Here is an 8,119-nt window from a genome sequence, read left to right on the forward strand (position 1 = left end):
CAAGAACTCTCCAAGGGCTTGATTTAGAGCTTGCCTCCTGTTGTTTGAAGTATCAGGTACAGCAAAGACTTCTCTCTGCCAGCACCTGGAGTCTCTGGAGAGACTCCAACTCTGCCCTGTAGTGCCCATCCAGGTCCTGGGACCCTGAAAGGAGAAGCTGGCAGCCTAAGAGGAAGAAATCCACGCACAGAACACTGTGTGGGGAAAAAATCGACGCAACTCTGATCTGCGACTGAAGAAACGACGCGCTGCCGGCTTTGCGGCTGAAAATCGACACTCACCTGTAAAGCGGCCGAAGAATCGATGCACGGAGCTGGAGAAACGACACGCAGCATTGTTGACGGAGGCTGGGAGATTGCAACCCGCGCTACGTGGTTTTCATATCATCGTGCGGCTGGATTTCCGATGCAAACACCGCTGGGCGTGTAAAAACAACAAAAGGCCTGCCCGGACCTGAGAGTGGTGACCGGATCGACGCATCGCTCTCCTGCGGAGAGAGGAAATGATGCACTCCGACCCAACGAAAGAAGAAACAACGCAAGGTCTCACTTGTGGGTGAAATCCACGCATCACAAGCCCTTTTTGACGCACACTTGCCCGTGCGGGGTTATTTTTTACACACCCAAGATACATTTTCACGCTAACAGTGTTAGTGTGTGTTTTAAACTAGAGAAAGAATCTTTTTAATTGATAACTTGACTTGTGTATTGCGGATTTGTGTCACTTTGGTCTTGTTTTGTTTAGATAAATATTCTCTATTTTTCTAAACCTGTGTTGTGTCATTTTGTAGTGCTTTCATTAAATTACTATGTGTGTTGGTACAAATACTTTACACCTAGCACTGTGAAGTTAAGCCTACTGGTCTGCCAAGCTACCAAGGGGGTAAGCAGGGGTTAGCTGAGGGTGATTCTCTTTTACCCTGACCAGAGTGAGGGTCTTTGCTTGAACAGGGGGTAACCTAACTGTCAACCAAAGACCCCATTTCTAACACCGACCATATAAGATTGCAACCTTTATTGCTCTGGCTAAGAGTCTGGCTAAACCCTGAAGCTCACCTGTGTAGGTCCGTGAATATTGATTGTCTGTCATTGACTCATTGTATGGACATTCCCTGGATTAGATATGTCAATCTTACGTTCTGCCGTCTTAGGGTAGGGGAATATTTCCAGGACCCCATTTCCTTACGGGGGGGGATTTAAACAAAAAATGATGGACTTGTATTGGCATTCCAAATTCCAACCATGATTCGGGTCTAACTGGTAAAACACCTGTGGCTTTGGATTGCCTGCCGCCAAAGTCATTACCTCCTAAGCTATATCTTAATATGATCATTTCTGAGTGGTACACGTTTTTACTTACCAGATTTCGCTTGAAGTCCATACACTATATATTAGCATTTCCTATTCAAGGCACTTGGTTTAAGAAACTCCCACCATGTGGCTGCGATGGTAGATCGGGCCAAAGCACCTCTCTGTTTTATTCTTTTGTACAATTTATATAGAGTTCCTATAAGAAGGTTTCTACGTCCTGCCCTTCTTTCCAAGGTATTAGGCGTAGTCATCTTGCCTTTCCTTATCTACAGGACTTGGGTAGAGAGGGGACAATAGAGGCTGTTCTAAATTTGATAAATGCTGCTATACGAATTCGTAATTGTTATTAATTGTTTTTAATCTCTTTTTATATTTCATACTGTTATTTATTTGTATTTATTAATTTTCTCTCTTTGATCATGATGTTTGTAATCGACTGTGTCTTTTATGGCTCTTTTGAGCCAAATAAAGTATTTTGATGTTGATGATGAACTGAGTGGCCGATTTCCTCTGGGACAAATTTGTCAAGAGGGAATGTTTCAGAGGTATTGTTTGTACAGCTTGGCTGGAGACCCCCCTCCACCCCAACCCCTACCCCCCATAGATCAATGGCAGCTCAGCGTGATGAACACCTGCTTCCGCACAGGCAGCACTGTCCTCACAGGGGTGCACAACATGTGTAAATCGAAGGATACAGCGAGATGGCTTAGCTCGGAATTGAATCGTCCCTAGCATTTTCCATCTGTGTGTACATGTACAGCAGGCAATCAGTGCACAATGACTCTCACTCTCTGCAAACAACAAATAAATCACATAAAAAACAGCGAACGTAGCAGAAAGAAGTGCTGGTACACTGTGTACGTGTACTCTGCCCACAGAACAATATATATTGACTAATTCACTCTTGCTGTAACAGTTTGGCCATGATGGCAAATTTACACCCTCTGCCCAGGCTGTTATTGAAAATACTTCACATTTAGGGTTTTCCGCTTTGGGAGGAGCCACTGTACTATATAAACAATTTAGAGAAAAATCTCCCATATATGCTTGAATTGAAGTAGATGACAGTTGCAAGGTGATAAAAATAACTTTTCCGCAAAAATGTCGGTGCACATTTGGGATGGGTGGAGCTGCCTGTTAACTGACCAACTTGGTATGTAGCCTCACAACACAGCTGCCCCATTCTATTCCATCATAATGTCAATCACATCATATCAATCCAGATGCTACAGTGTAATAGTGCTGAAGGGCATTTCGTTCTACATGTGGGCACTGGGAAGAAGAATGGACCAAACCCTACAAGAACACCACCTCCACCCCAGCCACACCGGAAACCCCAATGGCGACACTAAAATTTTCAATGACTGTATCACCGCCTAAACCAACCACATCACCCGCTCCACTGCGGTATAAACACCAACAAGTGCAACAACAAACCTCCCAGCTGGTACACAAACGACCTCCGCCATTCCAAACGCTGCTTCAAACAACTCTAAAGAAAATGCAGACTTAACAAAAATACCACTGGAGGACTCACATAGAAAGCCGCCCACAACCTCTACCACAAACAGCTACAAAGAAAAGAGCTCTAACCCTCAAACATGAAGCCAACTCAAACAATTGCAAAGAATTCTTTACCATCGTCAAAGAGTTCTCCAATCCCAAAGCAGCAACACTGACATCACCCCATCCCAAGCAGTCTGTGATGCGCTCTCAAACTTTTTTGACTAGAAGATCACCAAGATCTACAACAAATTCGACCTTCAGCCCATCGACTCAAACCTCCTCAACTGCCAGACTCTGCCAACACTGCTAAGCAGAAGATCAACAAAGACACCACCACACTGATTAAAACCATCCACTCAGGAGCCCCCTGTGACCCCTGTCCTCACTTCATCTAAAACCTAGGAGCATCCGCATCACTTCTGCTGTCACCACAATCATGAACACCTCCCCAACCACCACCACCACCACCTTCCCAGCAAACTGGAAAAATGCAGAAGTCACCGCCCAGTTAAAGAAGCCGTCAGCACACCCCAACACCCTCAGCATCTCAAGATCCACCTCACTCCTACCTTTCCCAGCCGAAGTCATGGAGAAAGCCATCAACATTCAATTCTCTGATGGCCTAGAGTGCCACGAACTCATCAACAGATCTCAGTTTGTTTGCCACCCCACCTCAGCACTGAGCCCTCACTGCAGCCACAGATGACATCAGAAACATCCTCAGCCATGGAGAAACAGCCACCCTCATCCTCCTTAACCTCTCCATAGTCTTCTTCACCATCTCCCACAACACACTCATCAGAAGGCTTCAGCTCCTGGGCATCCGCGGCCAGCCCTTCCGTGGATATCCTCTTTCCTCACGGGAAGAACACAATGCATGATACTACAACCCTACACATCAGAATTCAAAAATCTCATCTGCAGGGTCCCTCAAGGCTTGTCCCTTAGCCCAAAGCTCTTACATGTATACATGGCACCACTTGCAGCCATTGTCAGATCACACAGCATCAGCATCCTCTCATACTCCAATGACATACTGCTCCTTCTCTCCCTAACGGACAGATCCATTGCCAAAACACAACTGTGCCAGCTGCAAGAGCAACGTCGAATCATGGATGAGTAACAACTGCCTCCAGCTCAACTCAGACAAAACTGAAGTCATGATTTTCGGAAACAGCCACTCCCTCTGGGATGCCTCGTGGTGACCCTCCAAACTGGACCACGACCCACCCCTACTGATCATGTCAAGAACCTCAAGATCATTCTAGACACCACCCTCACCATGAATATACAGATCAAATGCCGTCTCCTTATCAGGCTTCTACATCCTGTGGATGCTGTGCAAGATTTTCAAATGGATCCCTATGAACACCAAACAAATGGTCACTCATGCTCTATTCGCAAGCAGACTCAACTATGGAAATGCCTTCTATGCCAGAATCCCAGCCCACATCCTACACTGAGTCCAAAACATCCCAAAACACCGCCGCCATCTTGGACATGCCATGAAACACCCACATTTCACCACACCTCCGTGAAATCAGACCAGAAACCCGCACCGCCTCAACTTCTATGAACCCACCAGACACCTGTGGTCAGCCTCCTAGACTATTGCATGCACACATCCTATCAAGAGGACCAGGTGCAGGGGACGATCCTTCTCACACATCACAGCCAAAGCATGGAATGAGCTCCCGCTACACCTCAGAACTGCCCCCTCCTTCATGGACTTCCAAAAGAAACTCTAGACCTGGCTCTTCCAGAAAAAACAGGCATGATTCCATCTGTACACCTTTTTTCGGGTTTTCATCCTATGCAGCACCTGGTTACCCTTTCAGATAATTAGCCGCACTTTACAAATAAACATATTAAAATGTCCTTTAAAGAGCGAAAGCCCTCCCAGTATTCCCATTATCACGCTAGAGGGACAATGAATCTGAAATACCACTGTCTTTCATGGAGTTATGCCAGCTAGCTAGGTATTGTGGTAGGCCAGTCACCTTTAATGGGTTGCTGTTCCATCATCATGGCAGAGAGAACGGTGGACAACGGCCAGCCAATCACAGAGTTGAATTAGGAGTGGCTGGGTTTGTGAGTGCAGATTAAGGGAACTAGGACACTAAACAATCCAAACCAGTATCAGGGAATTAGGTGAGTCCTTTTATTTTTAATAGATGTCACATCTGGGCAGTACCACCAAGGTACAAAGCCATCGGGTAGGACTCGTAAAACATTTACATGTCAGTATCTTCTCTTAGTAATCCTAAGCCTCTTGAGACAAGATTCAGCTAGTTGTGACCATCTCTGACTTGGTAAGGTGCACTTCTGACATAATGGTGACAATGCTTGACATATTGTGGTACACATAACATGATGGTTTACACCTCTGGGATAGTGGTGGTAATTTGTCTCCTTTTGTGAGGATGCATCCCACTTTGGTGCCCACACCTGATGTAATGCTGGTGTGGTATATTTGTGGTAGTTCTTTATCTTCAGCAGTCACAGTATCTCCCTCTGACAGCATTCTTCCCCTAGCATAAGGCTGGATATTCTTGCTATATTGAGGGGAACTATGGCATGATTGTATCCTTCCTTGGTATAAAACTGACCATGGAACAAAATAATGGTGGTAGTTCTTGGAGCATTGTGTGATCGATTCTATGATGGTGCTTACTCCCGGCATAATTATTGCTCTGTTTAAATAGTGGTGATCTTTGGGTTTGGAATACTTATATGATACTTTGGCGTTCGACTCCAATATAATGGTGGCACAGCTTAAAGGTGGTAAGTCTTTTTATATTGTTTATATCCATGTCATGTGCCTCATTAGAGCCCACCCTTCATAAAACGCTTCCTCTAGCATAGTGAGTGTAATTCTTGGAATTAATGAGGTATACATGATAGGATGGTGCCCATCCATGACATAATAGTACTGGAAATATTTTGCATATAACACATATACCTTTTATATGATGGTCATATGTATCCAGGTAAAGGTGAGTGCAGCATGACTGAAGTCGCTCACTGGGTGAATATCAGTTGTCTAATGCTGAACACTGACAAGACAGAAATAATGATCTTCAGGAAGAGTACTCCATCATGGACCTTCACCTGGTGGCCAATAGATCTAGGACGACAACCACCCCCACTAACCCATGCCAAGAACCCCAGGATCTTTATCAACAGCAAACTCTACATGACTACCCAAGTGAATGCCATCACTGACTCATGGTTCCATACCATGATGATTTTGAGGAAAAATTTCATACGGCTCCCAATCAGCGACCTGAAAACCATCACACACTCCCTAGTCATAAGCTAACTGGACTATGGGAACACGCTATGTGCCATGATCAACAAGAAACTCACCAGAATGCTGCAAACCATTCAGAACTCAGCAGCCAGAAACACCTTCAACCTTCCGTGCCAGACTCACATCACACCACACCTGAAGGAGCTCCACTGGCTTCCAGGTCACAAACAAGCACAACTCCTTGCCCCCACTTTCAAGATATTACATCAGCAGTGGCTGCAGCATATGTCAGAGGGGGAGAGGGTGATGGGGAGATAGGAAAAAAAAATTTTTTTTTAAACAAAACACTTACCGTTTCCCTTGCGCCACCCGTCCCCCTCACCTCCATCCACCTCGCTGCTCTTGTGCATTCACTGGGACACCAGCACAGGCTCCCCAGCAATCCTGACACTGCTGACATGCTAAACATAGCATGTCAGCAGCGTCAGGATTGGTCTGAGTGGCTCAGAGTGCTGCTCAGACAAAAGCCTGGGGTCTGTGCTATTTCTCCAGCTGGCTGTGTATACACCGGGTTGGCGAAACCTAAGTGGGCATGTGTGTTTGGCCAACCTCAGATGACTGGCCAAACCCACATGCGCACTTAGTGCACTCTCCTGTCCTACCCCCTCCCACCTCCCATGGCCCAGCTCTGCCCCCACTGTACACTCTGCTGGCTGACCCAGCAGTTGAAAAATGATGACAAATAAAACGATAGGAAGCTATCATTTTATTTTTGATCTGCTGGCTCTGCCAGGGGGAGATGCACCTCCGTCACTGTGGAGGTGCCGCCCCAGCATTACATAACAATCGTTCAGCATGCCTCCACAATCGCATCTGCTTTCACAAACCTTCCAGACACCTCCGCTCATGGACTCCTATTTGCACACATGCCACGTACATGGAAATCCAGATCCGGCAGTCGAGCCTTCTCCTACATCATTCCTAAAGCGTGGAGTGACCTGCTGCTACACATAAGAGCCTCCACCTCACATCGACTTCTACAAGAAGCTGAGAACCTGGCATTCGAGTTACCCACTAGGCCTTAAGTGTGGCTAAACTCACACCTGCTCCGTTGATAGTGCACTTTACAAATCTGCATAACAACATTCTGTCTCCATGTGAGACACTGATATTTGAGGATCAAAAGTTGTTTTTACTAAAAGTAACTAAACACAAGCCAGTGTTTCTAGACAGAACAGTGTTTTTCATGAAAATAACATGCTTGTGTTTGTGACATTTGAGTTTATTTTGCCCAATGCAAACATATATTTGTAAGCAAACTGTGTATATTTTCAGAAGCTGATGTTTAACAACAAAATGATGGCAATACATAGCTCTCGGAGATCTACCTAACTCTATTGCTTACAGACTGAGAATGTGAGCACAGAGTATTTTAATTCTGCTACCAAGTAGATTGTCATCATAAGATATAACAGAAATGACGCAGAATTAAAAAAGAAAGGTAGCGGAAAGTACAAGTAAAAGAAGATGTGACATAGAAGAACTTTAAAACTAATAAGTCTGGTTAAACATCACAACCAGATTTTTAATGCAATCTAATACCCATGCCTTTATAGAAAACATGCAGTTTGTTAGAGTTTTATTACAGGGTGTAAACCTCAAAATTCCCTGGTGAAGTAGAGGCCTGCATATAATGAAGGTAACTAAAGTATATCAAGTGTGACCCCCTCAGAACCCACAGCTATTTTGATGGTACAAATTGTGATTGTTATTTGAGAAGCACACCCCCTCCTTCTTGTCCCCTCCCCAATATCCCTTGAGCAATAATGGCTCATTCTCTTTAGTCACTGTGTGCATTTTGTGCCAAATATGCACTGTTCATCACAGTCAGACTTTGCCAGAGAGAGAGAGGCTGTGTTGTGTTGTGTTGTGTTGTGTTGTGTTGTGTTGTAAAGGAAGCTTAGCCTGCCTCCTGTGCTATACCGAGAACATGTGACTATGGATGTGTGTTTGCATGTTTATCTTGCAGTGCTGTCCCTGCTGGAAAATC

Source organism: Pleurodeles waltl, chromosome 6, assembly GCF_031143425.1.
Source record: "Pleurodeles waltl isolate 20211129_DDA chromosome 6, aPleWal1.hap1.20221129, whole genome shotgun sequence".
NCBI lineage: Eukaryota > Metazoa > Chordata > Amphibia > Caudata > Salamandridae > Pleurodeles > Pleurodeles waltl.